The 20,023-nt window shown below is 42.2% G+C and overlaps 1 long non-coding RNA gene across 1 annotated transcript; it reads left to right on the top strand.

Moving 5' to 3' along the window:
• Positions 1-9,128: 9,128 nt before the first annotated feature.
• On the top strand, positions 9,129-10,088 carry LOC144992498 (uncharacterized). Its single transcript, XR_013656485.1, has 2 exons — positions 9,129-9,717; positions 9,795-10,088. It is a non-coding gene; the product is annotated as an uncharacterized LOC144992498 (long non-coding RNA).
• Positions 10,089-20,023: the final 9,935 nt, after the last annotated feature.

Genomic DNA, 20,023 nt, shown 5'->3' on the forward strand with positions numbered 1-20,023 from the left:
TCAAGTCAGGAATTTAGATGTAATGCTCATGTGTTTAACTTTATTTTTTGAAGGGAAATTTCTGATCAAACCCTGTTTATTGGGTTTAAGTCGTACCTGCATGTGTGTGAATCTAAGCAAAGCTTGACTTTCAATTTATTTAAAGAGCTGAACTTCCTGCCTTTGAAATCTGACAGCTTTATTACAGTGATAATTAGACCTCAACCGGAAACATTTTCATTCCTTCGGTAAAAACAATTCTCCCTGATGGCACAGGCACACTTGCATATACATTAGACTAGTGTGACGTGTTTTACGGCTCATCAATTCCAAATATTGCATTGGGATGCAAAACTTAATGAGAAATAAAACCAAGAATGATAATTTAGCAAAAGAGCAGCAAAGTCTGTGTGATGCAAGAAGAAATTGGAAAGGGAAGAACACTGAAGATGTCCTCTAAAATTAAAGGTGAACTAAAGCTTTAGTCACAGCACCTACACGGGAGTCGACCCGAACAGGTCACAGAGAGGGGCCGCCACGTCTTGAGGGGAGCACCGGTGTGTCTTACAGGTCTCTTGAGGTTCATACGGTCATGGAAATAGAACTTACCATTGTCGCGTTTGTTAAGTGTACTGTGAAGTATTCATCAGTTCCATGCCTCTAATACGTACGGGTGATGCTGTCATATGGTGCCTTGACTCTAATCCTTAGATGCACTGGTCCTTACTGAACACACACAAATCCTGTGCGCACACTTTGTGCAGGTGATATTTAATGATTGTAGGACGTCCGTAGGATGTACACATTGTCTACTTGTTGTCTAATATCTAACAATCAGAGAAGCTGCGCACATTTATCACTAACCCTTGCCTCTGGTGGGAGGTTGGCGCCAGTGTTCGGCAGTGGAGCCGCCATCAGTGTGTGAATGTGTGTGTGACTGGGTGAATGGGTCTGTGACTGTAAAGCGCTTTGGGCCTTTGAAAGAGGGTAAAAAGCGCTATATAAGTATACGCCATTTACCATGTTACCATTTACCTTGAGTTAAATTTGGGGCTTGAAAAAATGTAATTTTGTTACAACTCGCTTACGTCACCCTTACTGACCTCATGTGTTGTTTGAGTGTTCACTGCTTCTCTTTCAGCTTTTTCCCATCAGGGGCCGCCACAGCGAACAAGTCGCATGGTAAACTTGGCAATGTTTTACGCCGGATGCCCTTCCTGACGCAACCTTCTCAAAGCAACCGGGCTTGGGACTGGCACAGAAGTAGAGAAGGGAACAGGGAGCAGCCCGGATTCGAACCTGGGTTTCACGGACGGAAGGCCCCGCAAACCAGCACGAGCTAAACCGGCTCCTCCTTGTTGTTTGAGTGTTCACTACAACCACTTAAATGTGCATGAACATTTTCACTCAACAGTCTCACTGAGCAGTCTACGACCTTGATATTTTGTTTGTACCACCTGCATACAGGTTTGTCCATTTTTCACCCGCAGACACTTGTCACTCGTGTGGATGATGGTGTTACCACAGGAACAGGATCCAGTCCACTAAAAAACTGCTAAAATATAACAATACTGAAATGCAAAATAACAGGCCTTTAATTCAAACAACCCAAACTCAGCTCCCTGTAAGATCCAATTCGAGAGGGAGAGGGATTTCAGATTTTAGCCTTGACTGTACATACGAACTGGACTGAGTAACCCCTCCCCCCTGGCGTTCCAAACAGGAAGTACTGATAGGTCCAAGAAGCCAAAATCCCATAGACTTCTATATAGAAATAAACTATTGTATTGGTCAGAATAACAATTCTAACTCTGACATATTTTTAACATGTTCTTGATGATCCACCTTTTTCCATGATATTTTTCTGTAGTTCACGTTTTTCAAGTTATGCACTGACCAATCAGATGCCTCAATGGTAGGTAGTAAGTAGTAGTGGTGTAGCTTTGCTCACCCCTGATTGGAGAAAATGGTTGCCATAGAAATGTTGACTCAGACCGATTCAGACCGGCTAATTGACAATGTCTGGCTCCAACACGGCGATGCCCCTATCTGGAAAAATGGTGAATTGACTTTATTCGTTGGAGCTGAAGGTAAACCATTTTCTATGGATGACATCACAGATACAGTAGATTATTTTAGCAGCTTCTCTCACTGTACTCTACTGTAATTCTTGCTTCTGCTGTGGTCTGACATTTGAACACTGCTGTAGACAATCGTTGATAATTGGACACTTTATTGGTTAATCATACTGCTACATTTTTGTTACAGAAAACACTTTGGCATAAATTAAGAGCATTCCAAGCATTTCATTACAGATTATGCGGTGGGGAAGATGATTTTCTTAAAATCCAAATGACAGTAAACTAAACTGAGGAGAATAGTTCTGGGTCCTGTGAGGCAGAATGGAAAACTGGTTTGACAGAATAAAAGCAAGCTGCCAGAAAAAATAATACTAATTATATCTCATTTCTTTCATGTGCTTCCACTCATCCTCCTTAGCTCCCTCCATTGCTCGGGTTTTGTGTCTGTCCTTGTTCACGGGCTTGTATTTCCATCCCCTTTTCCTCGCTGGTTAAGCTGCCCGTGTAAACGTAACAACAGGGTTGTTGGGATGCCTGCATGGTTGGGAGGAAGACGGGGGAAGACTTGATTGCTCCATTTCTGCTGCTTTGGTCTTCCATTTCAAAGCAGCACTTTAATGCATGCCTGAACAGGCTTATCAGTGTGTGTTTTATGTTTCAAGAGAGCCGAAAGGGCCACAGTTTCATGACTAAAATACGGATACGTATTTACATAAATGCTAAGGACGTATACTGTGTATGAATCCATTCTGAGGATGTCACTTTTATTTTTCTGAAGGAAAGGACTCAGGTTGGAAACAATTCAACATAGTTATTGTTTTCTTTGACTCTGTGCAACAGTAACATGGGGATTAGAGAGCACAAAGTGGTGGAGATGATGGTGTCCCAGCCTATGTAGAACATTATTTTCATGAACACGAAAGTCTAAAAATAATCCTCTATGTTTGCTAAATGTGACATCCATGACTGAGGGTTGTGCTCATGGGTTTGGTTGTTAGTTTTATCTCTGGGGTTTTTTCAGGTTCTTATAATATTTTTGTTTTGAGTGGCTCCCCTGTCTGCTTCTACAAGTTCATGTTGATGATCGACCTCAGCTGTTTTCATTTTTGTCAATTACCCTCAGTCTATGTACAGTACAGACCAAAAGTTTAGACACACCTTCTCATTCATTTGAATGGGAAGGTCTGTCCAAAATTTTGGTCTGTACTGTAAGTGTCTGATTTTCAGTGCTTCCTGGTCAGATAATCTGCTTTGTTGCCCTTTTTGGTTCTCCGTGTGGGTTGTTTTTGTCATGTTTAAGTTGATTTATAAATGTTTCTGACACCAAGCCTGGTCTGCGAAATTTTGGGTCCTACACCTCCAGTTCCTGATGAGAAAGCAGTTTCTTTATTATCAATTCACGTTAAATAATGAATTCTGACAACTGCCAAAAAGTGTTCTTGTATTCTGTAATTATTTGTTAAATTAGTTTGAACCACCAATGTTGCTCAGTATTTATTCTTTTTTAGTATTTATTTGTTGGTGACAAGTCACTTCAATTCACAGTCAATTCAGTTGCCCTTTTTTTTGTAATACGGACGCCGCCACGTTGGAGCCAGATGTCCTCAGTAAGCAGTGATTGGTCCAAATTGGTCGGAGTCGAAATTTCTTTGGCAGGTACCAATCAGGAATGAGCTTGTTGGAGGGCCACAACCCTACTACAATGAAGCAAGCTACACAATGCTGTCAATCAAATGTTTCCAATGTTGGATGAAGGGGCCAGCAGGATACACCTACTTTCATTGAGGCATCTGATTGGTCAGTTTATAACTTGAACAACGGAAAACAATATTGTGAGAATAAAGAACAAGGATTATCAAGAATGTGCTAAAAAAAAGGTATCAGAGTAAGAAAGGTTATTCAGACCAATAGAATGACTAAGTAACAGCTGTTTATTTTATCTATAAAAGTCTATGGGACTTTGGATTCAATTCAATTTTATTTGTATAGCCCAAATTCACAACAACAGTCGTCTCAGTGGGCTTCGTACCAGTAATTGTAAGGTGAACATACAATCAAAAAGAATTATAAATGAATAAAATTCAACAGGATAATACTAAACTTTAACTAAACAGACTAAACTAAACTGGACATCCCTGCCCTTAGACCCTCCTTCGCGGTAAGGAAAATCTCCTAAAAAAACAGGATTCCGGAAAAAACAAAGAAACCTCAGAGGTGTCCACATGAGGGATCTTCCCCCAGGACAGACAGGCACTTCCTGTTTGGAACACCAGGGGGGAAGGGTCACTCAGTCCAGTTCTTGTATATAGTCAATGAGCAAAAACTGCAAAATACCTCGGAACAGCACATTTGAAAACAGACTGGAGAAGTCCCACTGTGATGTTTGCTTATCGTTGTTTTCAGGAATAGATTTGAAGTAAAAAACATTAATAAATCATAACAGACATCCAGCAATTTAGTCAACATAAGCAAAATGATTGGGCAATCCCCCCCATAATTTCATATCTCAGATATGATAGCCCACTTAGACGGAGCACACTCCCCAGCTAACTATGTAACAACTGGCAATCGTTGAGGGATATAATGAAAAGAGAAATTACAAGAGCTTTTGAGTTTGCAGTTTAAAGTTGCAGTATGATAGGAAGGATGAAAAATAAAGATGTAGGATACCCCTGTGACCTTAATTTTAAAGAAGAAAAGACTGTGAACGTTGTGAATACAGAGCAAAATGGAACAGATTTCTCCCTTAAACTGGCCCCAAAAGTTTTATTACAGTTACTGTTTAATGGAGTAATAAAATGATCAAAACAACACTGTGGGGCCCTTAAGTTCACAGCTAAGCGATGCACCTGTTTTTGGTTTAGCTACTTGCTGAATGCAGATTTAATTAATGTGCTGAGCCCATTTTAGTCACTTAATACACAACCTAGGACTGAAAAATTAAAGTGATAGATTTTCTGTTCTTTCAACTAAAAATCTCCTTTGTGTTCAGGGTTAAATATTAGGGTGTATTTAGACTGGATACATTTGGTTCGCATAAAGTGAATAAAAGCTTGTTTCCACCGATAATCCAGAACAAATTTTCAGTCTGAATACATCCGAGCAGATCCTGGTCTGGGACCAGGAACCGCTCTCTGACCCATCTTTCGAGGTGGTCTCAATTCTTTTTCAATAGGACTGAGCTCAGGTTCGCTCTAAGATTCCTCAGTCTGAAAACAATTCGTGGCCGAAGCAGAACAACTGAGCCAAACGGCCACCTAAGCCAGGTATTATGGGATTTAAACACAGTAGCGGAGCAACAATGTGACTGATTAACCTGATTAAACCTGATTACATTTTAATGTAATACACATTGCTTCTCATTGTTTTCCTGTCAATCTATACGTCATAAACACTTATTAGCTTACCTTCTTAGTTACCGTAGTAACCACCTTGGTTCGAAACAGAAAACTCTGCTTGACAGCAATCTGAAAACAGACTAAACCCCATCCTGGCTCGTACCTGGGGTTGGGTTGGGGGGATGCCCAGAACTCCTGGGTGGTGGTGGGGGGCTCGTCTGGGGCTGTGAGCGCTCTTCTGGGGCGGGGCCCCCGCGTTGGGTCCTCCCGGCGCAGCAGGGGGGGGGGGGGGGGGTTCTAGCCAATTAAATGGTTTCGAAGGCCCAGAGGGGCCGAAACGGGTTGGAGTTAGCCAACCCGAGTTAGCCAACCAAGGGTTAGCCTTCTTTTTTTTTTTTTTTTTTTTTTTTTTTTTTTAAACTTGTCCTGTCCAATTCTTTTTGTTCTTGTGATTGTCACACCTGGGACCCGGGCAGAACCACGCCCACATTCCTAACATGTTCATATCGTGTGTTATTTCATTTTGATCCAGGGGTTCAAATATAAACGTACTCCAAAACGATATGGAATTCCTTACTTTATATTTGTAGCTGGTGCTAAAGGTTAATTTTTTTTTCCCCTCCTATGTCATCTATTTATTTATTTTTTTTTTATATTTTTTTTTATTAAACTTGTCCTGTCCAACAGCTAGGCAGGCAGATGAGAGCTGAGGGCCTCTTGTGTTGGACATATTTTACTTTAACAAGAGGGGTTATTAATCTTCAGACAAACCAAAGGTATGTCTGAATAAACCCCTTTTGTAATTGTGGCCAAACTTTATTAATTTCAATCATGTTTGAAAATCTTTGGTGTTGGACCGGACGGAAAAGGAAAGAGGGGAAGAAGAGAGAGGGACTAGGAGAGAGAGGGGGGGGTAGGAGGGTGATAATAGGAGGGCAAGGGGGGTAAGACCATGAAGCAGCATAGAGCAGACAGGTTTACTGGTTGTTTATCATTACGGTACGGTTCTAATGTAGTACAAAAAGGGCGGGGCCTGTTCACACACACTCAAATATTATCAACACACCTGCTAGCTGCAAAAATGTCCACATGTCAACATGTACACAAAACAGATAGTGTTCACGAACGCATACCTATGCCTTTAAACCAACTAGTGTGAAATCTTTCATTCATTCAATCATGCAAACTATTAGTGCAAAGGTGAGCTAACACCTGTGCTCAAGTGAGTGTTTATGTTCTTCTAAAATGGATGGTGGAATGTGAAAAGAAGGAGGAGGAGCGCCCAGCCACCCCCACACCCAGACCCCCGCCGCAGCAGCAGCGGCAGCCGGAATTCCCCCAACGCCATACGGGAACAGGCAGGGAACAACCGCCCCCCGGGCGACCAAGACCGCCACCCAGGCCAGGGCCAGCAGGACCGCCGCGAGGCCCCCAGAGCCAGAGAGCAGGGAGGCGCGGAGGGAAAGAGAGCGCCGCCCCAGACCAGCCAGGAAAGCAGCCCCCCCGCCACGCCGGAAGAGCCCAACGCAGGGCCCCACCGGAGAGGGACGCCCACAGCCCCAGACGAGCACCCCAACACCACCCAGGAGTTCCGGGCATCCCCCCGCCCCGACCCCAGGTACGAGCCAGGACCCCCCAAGGGAGACCCGCTCCGCACTCCAGGCAGCCACCCACCCGGCCCACGGTTGGTCCAGGTAGGAGCAAGGCAGGGGCCCGCCGCCCCCGCCCAGGAGGGGGGAACCCCGGGGAAAAAAGGGCGGCCCACAAGGGGTGTTATAAATATGGCCCGACCAGGCTCGGCCATGTTGGAAGTTTGGCGGGGCCCAGCGCCCAGGGGCAAGGACCAGGACCCACCCCCCAGGGACACGAACACCCCCGGCTCAGGTGTAATATGAACCCCCCCACCGTGCGGAGAGAGCACCGCCGGGCCCAGGGAGCCGGCACCCAAGGGACACGGCCGCCATCGCCAAGGGGCCCGCACCCCCCACCAGGGAAGGGGTAGGGGACAGATGGACCCAGGTCCCACCTTCCTTGTAAAATGTGTGTGCGTGTATGGGTGTTTGAGAGGGTGTTTGTGTGCATGTGTGTGTGTTTATGTTTGAATGTATACATTGAAGGGGGAGGGGTGTGTGTACTAAGGGGGGTGCAGTTAAAATTGGCGAGTAGGGCACTAAGGGGACATCTCCTGATTACTCACAGTGATGTCCCCCAGGGTTAGCCTTCTAATGTTGCCTTTAAAATCCTGCTCAGCACAGACTCAACGTTTGCCTTAATAGTGCCTTAAACTTCAGTTGTTGTGGACAAATTAAAACACGCTTAAGGCTGTGCTTATTGAAAAGTTCAAGAGGATGATGGGAAATAGGGAATTAACAACCGCAAGCATGAACAGAATAAGAAATTATAAATATCTTGGAGTAATATATCTCTATTTGTTGGCATTTTTCATCCTTAAGAGATGTCCAGCAGACTAGAACTGAACTCTCTCTTGGGGGGAAATAACCTATTTTTTGACCACAGGAGCCTCTTTATGGTTCTCATTCTGTAACCATTATAGCTGACAGGGGAGTCCCTACATTTGCAGCCAGCAGTCTCCTCCTTATAGGACACTGTACCGCCATGTGGAGCATATAGGAGCCTTCATGCCCTGAAGAATGCTTCTGTGCTGAGAAAGAATCATTTCTTTGATCGTACCTCACCCTGGATGATTATAAAAGCTTTAATTATCTGGGATTTGTTTGGCAAAGATGACAGATCACCCTTCACCCTCCTCACTTCCCTCCTTTAACACACGCGACCCATGACCCCACGCACAGTGAATACTCATAAAAGTGACTTTTAAAGACGAACTTAAGGATTGGCTCTGGTTCATACCGGCAGTCAGCTCGCCCACAGGAACATTGCCACAGTGCCCACCCAGACCGGGACAGCAACGGGGTCCCCTTCACAAATTTGTACAATTTAAATATAGTTTTGTAAATCTTTCCAATTTCTCCAGCCTGCATTCATGAACTCTGAACCTTTATCCAATCTCACCTGAGGGGTCTGGATGTAGATGATATGCAAACTTTCATGGTAATCTCTTCTGAATAACAACAAATATATAAAATTGTAGAAAAAAAATGTTGTTGTGCCTAAACATATTGTTTCCTCTGCAAGGAGATTTTGTTTGTTTGTTTGTTTGTTTGTTTGTTTGTTTGTTTGTTTGATGTTTTTCTGTGACAACACTGATAAATCACGACCTGGAATTGTTACCTGAAATCGTTCGTCCCTGATGGGGCTATTATTCAGAAAACATAAAAAAGAGAACATTTCTGTTGCTACAACACATGTGATCATAATGCTGATAACATCGGGAGCATGCTCCTAATTCCAAACATAACATGTTGCTGTAGCACCGATCACTGTTGAACCTGATTTTCCTTTTTTCCATTTCAGTTCTCTGTTTGGTGAAAATATATATACCAGAAAAACCTGAACATTTTAAACGTGACACAGACTCTGATGGCTGGTTTTTAACGGTGTTTCCTTTCCTGTAGATCAATTACACCATCTAACAAAAGACAAAAAACCTTTTGCAGTCCTTTGCTCGATCTAACTTCTCCTGTTTTTGTCCTTGTCCATTTGGGTGCTTCAGCATTTTGCAGCCATATTAAAGCCCACAGGAAGACAGTATCCCACACAGGCTCTTCAATGATGTCTGAATCCCCTCAGGCTATGTATTATTGACCTGCTTAATTTCTGCTGATTGTTTTCTTTCTGGTTGTCTGAACCGCTGTTCCAACACGCTGCAGTGCAGCCCGTCATCAAAAACAACTGTATTGATTCTCCTATTCTTCTTTTTCTAAGCTCCTTTTTTCATCAAAAGTATGAAAAAAAAGAAGAAAATGTGGCCAATTACAGACAAACTTTGACTTAAATTAATGGAAGTTTCTGTCTGGTGCTTTGACCGCACCACAGTATAAAGACTTCACTTTAAATGGTTTCTATTGATCCCCTTTTGACTGTCATTGCGGTTAGATCTTGGCGTTCCAAACGTGCAGCTGCGGGATAACAAGATTTGTTTTTTTATACTGTGACTTAATATAAAGTTTGTTTCAAATTTAGTTCAGTTTAACATTTAGTTTAGCAAAAAACCTTCATCAGCTACCATCTTATAGTCTGAGGAGTGTCACGGTGCCTGTCAGTTCACCTCCCCCCCTCCTACAGCTCTCACCACCTTGCTGATTGGAACCAGCTGATCCTCATCTTCTCATCATCCTGCCGGTCTTCATAAGGGAGCTCTCACCAGTATTCTACGCCAGTTTGTTATACTCACTCCGGTGCTTATGCCTGGCCTCTTAGTCTCAGCTAAGTTTATCTTGTCTCCATACTTACCACATCTTGTGCTCACCTTCAGGTTCCTACCTTGGTCACGCTGGTTCCTCCCCTCCACGCTGGTCCTGCCGTCCTCGGCATCCACGCCTCGTTCCAAGCTGGTTTTCGGCGTCCACGCCTTACCTCAAGCCGGTCCCGCTGTCCTCAGCGCCCAAGCCTCGCTCCCTCTGGATCCACAGTTCGACGCGTTCGTGTCGCCCCCTCCCCTTCATCTGCATCAGCTCAAAGGAAACACCAAGTTCAATCCACGGAGGAAATACGTCCACATCCCCTCAGAAACTTTTTACCTCTGGTAAAATAAATCCATTTAAAGTCATCCTTGCTGTGAGTTTTCTTCCGGGTTTCAGCATCTGGGTCTGCTACGTCTACGACGCCATGACAAGGAGAGAGTTTTAAACTGCCTCTGTGTGAATCACTCTGAAAGCTTTTCGTGTACGAACAAAAGCACAGTCAACATATTCACATTTTAAAAAACAAAACCGAGTGGATGGATGCATGGCCCAGTATGGGGATGGTGTGAACAAGATAGTGGTGATAACTATTCAAAAATGTTATGTTATTGCTTCTACCTTTGTTTGAAGGGTCTCATGCTTCTTAAGTCTTTCAGAGTAAACATCCCTATACATAATAATATACAACCTATGGAACGATTTTTCCATGAAATGAGTCATTTTCACAGCCCTGGAAGTAAATCGACTCTTTCTCTGAGAATACTTTTCATGACTTCAACCTTGCAGACAAAACATCGGAACTTTTGCAAAGATGAATTTGCATGTAGGACATAGAAAATGAAAGCATGTAGCCGATCATCACCAGCTCTATGGAGAAAGTGGGCGTGTGTTAGCCTGGGGGTGGAGCTGGCAGCGCAGACTCTTCCTGGAAGGGCTGTTCCCCACTTTGTGACGTCACATTCTGAGAACCTACTGGTTTTTGTGGATTGGGAGGGGCTGAGTTCAGCTCAGAGAGCAAGTTTTTAGAGGAATGCTCAGAAATGCGTGAATGAATCAAAATAATTTGGGGTTGTTTTTTTGTGAGGAATGAACATAAAAGCTCAAAAATGTTCTATTTTCATGATATGGGTATGACTGTTATGTTGATGTAGATCAAATTATGAGGACTTTTATGTAAAATGTATGAAAACCCAAGCGTAAATATGTTCAGCTTTGGTCCATGTATTTTTATTGACCTCCTGCCGCGCTGCAGAAAATGTCTTATAAAAACAACAAAGGCTTTTTGTTTTGGGCTAAAAACTTGATAATCAAGATTAAAAGACCACTTGGAACGATTTTACAATAGAAAAAATATAGTTGTAGTGGAACTTTAACCCTTGTGCTATGCTATGACCCCCCCTTCCATTGACGTGTTCTCCCTACCATGACAAAGGTGGATAAAGGTGGAAAGATTTCATGTAATCCATGGACACCAGTGAAGATCACAAATCATTGAAGAAAAAAGGTTCAGAGCACTGTCTAGTGGGTATAGATGACCCCACTCCCAATTTTAAAGTGCCGTGGGTAGCACAAGGGTTACAAGACATTTTGTCCCTACAAGCGCCGCTAGTCTGTTTTCCTTTTGTAGCATCTTTGCCAAATGACGAAACATTCGGAATTAGTTAACTTATCTAGAGAATGCTTCAGTATTGAGCCCAGTTATGTCCTAGACTCCTTTATTTTAATTCAGTTTATTTAATTTTAAAAATGGAAAGCAGTTTCTATTGCTCCAACAATCTACAGATCTCCAAACTATGGAAACCACTGAAGGATCTAAAAAGGTCGATTCTTATGTAAATAGGCGTGACATTTCGCCACCTGTGGAAAAACTTTCTTTATTATTGCTAACAGTTGAGAGCTGAGTGTGTTCTTACCCTCTGCAGTAAAGAGCAAATTCCTATTACTCAGCACAGAATGGAAACTCTCTGTCATTCAGGTCACCAGAAGCTTTCTGTTCTTCAGAGCACTTCTAACTTCTCATCCTTCAGTGATGCTTGTGAAATATTTTTGCTGAGTACAGCGGGGAAATGTTCAACTGCATCCATTCGTCTCTACGTTTCTCTCTCCTGCCCAGCACTAGCTGTAAAAAGCTCCCTGGATGTTTGTGTTGGTATTAAATGAGATGCCTCGGACACATTTCATGTGTGGATGATGAGGCAGAAACAGATTTCATTGGGATGAAAAGCCTCTCTTTATAATGATGGATGGCTCTGCTCATCGGTCACCCGGAGTGGCCTCGCTGACCGCAGCCATGAGGGGACAGGGCGGGGGAAGAAGGAAATGAGAGCGAGTGTGAAAAAAGGAGAAGAAGGATGGGTCTCCCATCATGAAAGGATAGGAAATTGGAGAAAAAGAGTCAGATGAGAACTAATGGATCACCTTATGTTGACCTTCCAACATCCTTTAAGTTAAGAAAACTGCATTTTCATATAACCTCAGCTCCACCTCCATGTTTTTCTCATCAATCATAAACACACATTCAGAGCAACAACACTGCTACGTTTGATTCACAGCTTTGTGCTTTTTAGAGCTACTTTTGGCTGTTATCTTTCTGGAAAAGGACGTAAAATGTTAATCATTTTAAGACTTTTTTTTTCATTTGTTCATTTTTTTCATAGAAGCTGATACTACCGGACCAAGGAGTTATCAAAGACAAATCTCAAAAGCGTAGGTCTGATGATAAAAGATGGAGGTTCTAGATTATCCGCTTCAGAAAAACACGTCGCAGTGGAAATACATGTATATGGAAGTTATTTTTTAAATCAGATTTTTACATGTTCATTTATATTATTTAACTTCCAGCTGAAAAAAACTTTTTTGGTGTGTTGAAGTCAAGCTTCATTTACATTTCTCAAACCTTTTAAAAAACAAAAAAAAACAATAGTAAGTTCTTGTTTTAAGATGCAAAAAATTGCAGAACACTACTGTAAGTGCAGTTTTTGGGTGTTGTTTCATTAGATTTCAGTAAACTGTTTATAAAAAACAAAAAGTAACTTGTGTTACATGCTTTGTTATTTTACTCTCATGATATTGCTACGGTCACAAATACAACTGCCACCGCGCGATGGAGACGCCTCAGCAGAATCTTCAAGTTTTCGTGCCGCTGCTCGATTTGATGATGACCCCAGCCAGCAAGGCCAAGTGGGCCCCATATGATTTAAAAGTGGGCAGAAAATGTGGAACCTGAATGGCTTTGTTTGCAGTTTCCCGTGGCTGTCCCAACTGCGTTTGCCCACATTGGCTTAACCCTTGTGCTATCTTAGATGACCCCACCCTTACAGTGACGTGTTCTCCCTACCATGACACAGCGAGCAGGTCAAGTCTGAACCTCATTTGACCCCATCTTTAAAAAGTTAAGGAGAACAGCAAGTCATCCACAGGGAAGCTTTCCAAAGAAAGCTCTCTAATTGGAAGGGCTGTCCTGCAGCTACTGAAATGATCTCCAGAAGTAAACAGTTTTTAGCTTCAGCAACTTAACATGCAGGGTCAATAAAGTAGAGGCGCCAGGAAAAACTGCTGCCAGGACGGGATGATCCAGAGAGGAGAGGTGTTCCTCTCTGGAATCGACATCCTGAAGCAGACAAGTGATGTCAGAAACATCAGAGGAGCTGGCTGCGACATGGAGGGAAGAAACAAAAAAAAAACAGGGAAATGAATGTGTTTGTATCTCTTAGCTTCAACACATGCAGATGTTGGTTTAGACTAGACATAGAAAAGAAAGTTCTAGGCTAAGATTAACTTTGAGATAAATCAAAATTTTACCTCAGGAAGGTAAGAAAGATTCTTACAAACGCTCTCAGCAAAGGGAGGGAAACAAAGCTGGGGTTGCTTTGCGCCAATGTTCCCGCCCAAACTAGGTGAATTGTTAATGAACCACTGCCGCTCTGCAGACACTATGTCCCAGAAACTGATCAGTTTTTTTCACATTTTATTGAAAAACAGCATAATCAAGTTTAAAACCTCTGGGATCACTTTGAAAATAGATTAATTTTAATTCAATAATTAATTCATTTTCCAAAGAGTTATTGTAACTTTCTATTTTAATTGGGTGTATGAATTTTTCTTTCTTTTGTTTTTAAATGCAACATAGCATGGCCCACTAGAGCTGAAATTAGATTTTAGTGGACATTAACAAAAGCTAAACACCTCATTTTTGGGCAGATTTGACAATACCAGGAGATTTTATGTAAATCCCTCTTTTTCTGAAAAACCAAAAGAGCTACAGCTCACTCTATAAAACCAGAAACCACCATTACTGTGAGCCAGTCTATTATACCAATCCTTAGAAAAATACCATAATTCATTTTACAGAGCAAGTTAACTATAGTGTGAATGATTACAAGGCTTTAACTGCACACTGAAGACTTTTACTCTGAGACGCTGGTTATCTACGCAGCATTTTGCTCCGCATGAAATCCTGCTGAGTCTTTACAAATAAACACAAACTCTCAATGTAACCGCAAATACGAGTTATGATCTGTTCTCCAATGACGACTTTGTAATCAATAATTGTCTAAAACAAAACAGCTCAAGAGGGCGCTCATCCAGCTGCACTGTGATACTGATCATTGCAGTTGGAATAAAGATGGATTTAAAGCTCAGGCAGTATTTTTGACCTGCTAAATAGTATAAAAAGTACTCTGTAATAAGTTATAGGTTTGGACTTACTGGAACGGGCCTCTTCAAGCCCATCTTTTTCTGGTTGGTCTCTTGAGCAACAATACACCATTACTCTAACTTACATCATCACCCAGCACTTGTTTTTGGTAATGAATTGAAAATATGTTATGGAGCATGGCAGGAGAAACCAGTCAAACTGATGAAGAAGCCCAAGTTACATTAACCACAATTGCTGAGGGTACACAGTGTTACGGCTGTGGCCGTATTTGGTTTTGTTTGGTTCTGTTCTGTGTTTTATGTATTATTTCTGTATCAGAGTTGGACTTTGTGTTTTTGTGCATCTTTGTGTCTGCTAGTGTGTGATTATTTGCAGGTGTTTACATGTTTACACGGTAAGTTTACATGTTTCAGTTAGTTGGGGTTTTGTTTGTTATTTTGGCCTGGGTTCACCCTGAAGCCTTTTAGCTTCACTTTTAGTTATTGCTGGTTGTTGTTTATTTGTAAATAAAACTTGGTTATACTTTTGTATGGAGACATTCGTTTGGTGTGTTAATTTCACTCTGGTAGCCAAAAACTTTACTTTTTTATGTTATGCCCTCCTAGCACCCCTAGACTCACAAGGGGGCGTAACACACAGCGTGGATGTGGAGAGTTTTTAATGTGGAGAGCCCAGAGACGTCTGCAGGGGCAAAATAATGTACAGTTTCAGATTGTATAAGGAAATTTAAGAACAATCAGACCTCTACTGACATCTTGGGTTCTCTTTTTATAAGACACGTAACTGATAAAAGAAGAACCCAAGATGTCAGTTATCGATACAAACACTATGAACTTTATTGAACTAATCAGACCTATAGTCGTCGCAAACATGCCCCAATTTGCATCTGTCAGTTTCACTGACTTCAACTTCAGCTTACTACCCAAAAGCACAAATCGACTCAATCTTTTGGTGTGTTGCATCAAAGTCTGACCTCTGAGCAACAGGACCGTGTTAAAGCTGTTGGTAGAAATGCTTCCTTGTGGAGAGTCGCTTTCTAGTCTGTCTGCTGTCAAGATAAAGAGGAGTGTCAGTGGGGAAGGTTCATGCTTTTAGCAGCAAAGACACCCAGTCCCACCGTGCTGTTGCCACCAGCACTATCCAACCCCCTGAAGGCACAGCAAGGCCAATTAACCTCCCTCATTACCAGTGCCACGGGCCTCCCGCTCCTCAAGAAAGGGAACCAGATCAGGGAAAGGCAGAGGTAAGGGCGGGGTGAGGGCTGTTGCTGGATGGCAATGCAATAGAGAGGAGCAAATGAACTGAATGAAAAATAAGAAAACGCAATTTGTCACACCATTGTCAGCTTCCTCTCCCCTCACTTTCACTGCGAGGAGCGCATGGATTCACGAGGCAACGCTTGTGTGTCGGCCCAGCTGCTGCGTCTATTTAAAAGGCACTCACAGCTTCATGAAGTGAAACCGCATATCCTTTCAATATCCGACTCCACGACCGCTGTGCATGTCTGGATGAAGGGAGGTACACGCGTCGACGGGGCAGCAGGAGACGGAGAGGATGCGGGTTGAGCTGATTCAAGAGAGAAAAACAGAATAAACCAATTTTTGCAGAAAAACCCCTTTTTGATGCATGAGTGAACCTAAAAGTGTGGAGGAGGTTTATAGCCATCATAAGTCACTGAGATGCACGCAGCGACAGACAAATGGAAGCCACCAAGTCATCATTCAGTCTGTGAGAACAAAGTTTCTCAGTAACAGCACACTCTTGACCTGTTTCTTTTAAATAAAAACCTCTTTTTAAACCCCCAAAGTATTTGATTAATTATTTTATCATTTGTTTTCTTTAAGAGTTTCGTAGGATGAAGTGTAAATGACACCTGGCAGCTTTTGGAAACAGCTCAAGTCAATGCATCTCTCTGAAAAAGGATCACTTCTTAGCTACATGGTGGAAGGATGTTTATTGTTCATTGGAGAAGCTCCTTCAATGCGGTTGCATTTAGTCTGGTGAAAAGAATCTTGTCACCAACCATCTAATCCATCCATCTTCAGAAGCAGCTGAATCGCTTTCGGGATCACGGGGTTGGTGGAGCCAAACCAGCTAGTGTTGGGCAAAGACGGGGTACACCCTTACACAGTGCGTTGCAGTACGACACCCTCACACCGGGGCAGATAATAACTAACAATCAAACATATTTTTGGACTGTGGGAGGAAACCGGAATTCCCGGCAAAAATCCTTGCATGGATGGAAGGAACCCAGCCGTGATTGGGACCAGAGCCCTAACCACAATGCCACCGTTGAGACCAACCATCTGATACTTTTGAAAAATGTTTTGTTTTTTAAACTCATCGACAGAAAGAACTGGAACAGACTGCAAATTGATGCCAAAATTATCAACGGTTAATGTTTAACGATTTGACCAAACTATGACCATGTGTAAAAATGGATGATTTGCTGTGGATACATTTTTATGATTTCCTGAATATGAATGAATTAAACAACAATTCAATTAAATTTTATTTATACAGCCCAATATTACAACAGTAGTCATCTAAAAGGGCTTCATACCAATAGTTTTGTAATAAACATGAATCATAAAGAACATGAGTTGGGGGACAGTTGGGGGCGCAGGACAATCAGAGGCAAGGTCCACAGTCAAGTACAGGAGAAACAGTGATTGTTGTATTTTTCTTGGGTTTTTTTCCCCACAGCTTTACATTTTACTTTAGAAAGTTTTCATTCAGGAAGTTGTGACTCCCTAATGCAGGGGCCACTAACAAAAGATGGATTTATGTTTATACTATAATAAAAAAATACCAGTTTTCTGATGGTTGTGTTGTTTCAGTTTTATTTATGAGGGCTAGTGGATCTTCCTTTCATCTAGTTTTCTTGGTGATGTTGGCAGTTGTCCTGGTAGTGTTCCTGTTGTGTGTGTGTCAGTGAGTGTTTGTGCTTGTTTGTGTGTTTTTGTGGCGTGCAGTTCCATGTCTTTTATGTTGTCTGACATTAAATTCTGTCAAAAGGTTTTCAATTGTAATGAATTAATTTGAAGGGAGAGTTAGATATTAATTACATGCAGAAGTACCACTACTACTCGGCTACTTAAAACTATTATACACTGAAAATTTAGACAAACATTTTTTTGCAGACCTTAACTTCAAAAAAATTTTTCTAACTGGACCTCTTTAAATTTTAGTTGAAGACTCCTGCCCTAAAGCTTTCCAAGGGGTTTTAACGCCAACAGGACAGCAGACATGTTATCAGACTGAAGCTAATATCATCTAAAGAACTTTAAAATATTAAACTGAGACTTTAGCTTTAGCTGATGTGACAGAAACTGAGCAGAATTGCTTTAAAACATTTATGTTGGGTGGCTGTTCTGTGCAAGTCCTTAAAAATCACATTTCTTGAGTTGATTAAACCAGAGAACCACTGCAAAATGGATGTGTGGACCTACTGAGGATACAAAAGTCTGACTGAGGGCTATTATTGGATGTAACAGAAGAAAAACACAACAACCCAGTGGTTTCCAAATTCAACACAGGCGTCTTTCCTGGTGACTGAAGATAATCCATTTTCATGGTAGGGAGAACACGTCAATGTGAGGGTGGGGTCATGTAAGATAGCACAAGGGGTAACCCTTGTCCTATCCTAGGCACTTTAACATTGGGAGTGGGTCATCTAGACCCACTAGACAGTGCTCTGAACCTTTTTTCTTAAATGATTTGTGATCTTCACTGGTGTCCATGGATTACATGAAATCTTTCCACCTTTATCCACCTTTGTCATGGTAGGAAGAACACGTCAATGTAAGGGTGGGGTCATCTAAGATAGCACAAGGGTTAAGGGGATTCAGATTCAGACAAATCAGCTGCAGTCATCTTCATCCATCATGTGCACTTGTCTAGGGTTAGGTTATAGGAATGGCAGTCATAGCAAATTTTCCCCTAGCACCCATCTCCATGGCCGCCTATTTCAGCTGTTGGGGGTAGGGGGGCTCCTCCTGATTGGTCATGTTTGTGGTTTTCCTGACATGTGTCTAAACCATCTCAGTTGGCTACTCCTGATGTGGAGTAGTGCTTATTCCACTCAGTTATTAGCAGATGGCTGCACTTTTGCAGGCGCTTCCCCAAACTAATATCAAAATATCAGCTTTCATTCACTTCTAACCCAACGCCCAGATGCTTGAACTGGAATGGAAACTCATTCCTAACCTGAAAGGGGGCTTTCCCTGGCTTCAGACTTTGATGTAGATTCTCATCCTAGCCCTTTCATACTCAGCTGGAGGTCCCGGCCTGAGGAGACCACAAGGACCACGCCATCTTTGAACTCCAGAGGTGTTCGAGACTCCCGTTTGCCATTCAGCTGCACAGAAAAAATAGTTCCATTCTAGTAATGAAAAGAATTGGTGACAGAAAGCCACCCTTGTGAAAGTCTCACTGGAAATGATTCTGACCCTCCACTGGCTGTGCAAGCCAAGCTCCTGCTGTTCCTACAGGGATCGACAGGCTCCAACAGGGCACCATTTATCCCAAACTCCCAGCTGCACACATCCATAAGGAATAAATCTGTCAGAGTGACAGCACATGAAGTCCTGAGAGTGGGCCTTTTTACCAAACACGTGACTGGGAAAATATTAGCATGCTGACGCTGGCGTTCACCACAAAGTACCGTTGTGCCTAAGTGCACCGTCAAAGAATGATTAGCATGACTGTACAGTTTTAATCTTGTTTAATCTGTCTCTTGTGGGTTCATCAGCTATTTGACAGTGTAATGCGAAGTCCCTGGAGAAACCCTTAATCTGAATCGGGCACTGTCTATGAAGTATAATAAATATAGATGGGCTTGAGTAATAAGTCCCCCGAAGAAACTCATCAGTTCAGAAAAACATCTATTGTTTTCAGCAGTCAAACATGCTGAGGGATGAGAGTTTGAGCATTTCAATGACATTAAGTCGGCTTTGTGACGGAAACAGTGGTGCTGAACCAGAGAGACCCAAACTTAATGAGGAAAGGTGATTTAGAAGAGCTGCAGACTGAAGTGATTTTACAGTTTGAAAGCAATAATAGTGGGAAAAAGGAGTATATAAGGCAGGAAAGATTTACAAATTATAGCTTTGAATACTGAGACTCTACATTCTTTACATGCTTCAGTTCTGTTGAGCCTTAAGACAGAGTCACACAGCCACTATGTACATTTTCCACGTGTTAATTTTTGGTCTTTTGTGATACATGCGTGATATAAATAATTCATATTTGTTTCTTCCTCGATTGTGCGCAGATGTCCGTCGAGGGTTTTGGCCGATGGGTTTTTACGTGAACTCGGTTTTGAGCTGTTCAGGAATTGTGCAGTTCACGATTATTTGACATAGTTTAAACACAACTTTTACATCAATCTTACACAATCATGCGGTTTGCATTGGCAAATATGTGGCTTTTCACGACCATTCCATGTATGTCAACGTATGTCTGATGAAGTTTTCACACATGTACCACCGATGTGTAATTCTTATATTGTATAGATGGGGCACATATCACGTTAACATTACGTAATTGACGCAAGAATCACTAATGAAGTGTATGCAAACAGCGCAATAATCACACACAGTTCATGATCTGCATTGATTTACATGTTCTTTGCGTGGTTTA

The sequence above is a fragment of the Oryzias latipes genome, chromosome 6, assembly GCF_053564925.1.
Source record: "Oryzias latipes strain Hd-rR chromosome 6, Olatipes_Hd-rR_3.1".
Lineage (NCBI taxonomy): Eukaryota > Metazoa > Chordata > Actinopteri > Beloniformes > Adrianichthyidae > Oryzias > Oryzias latipes.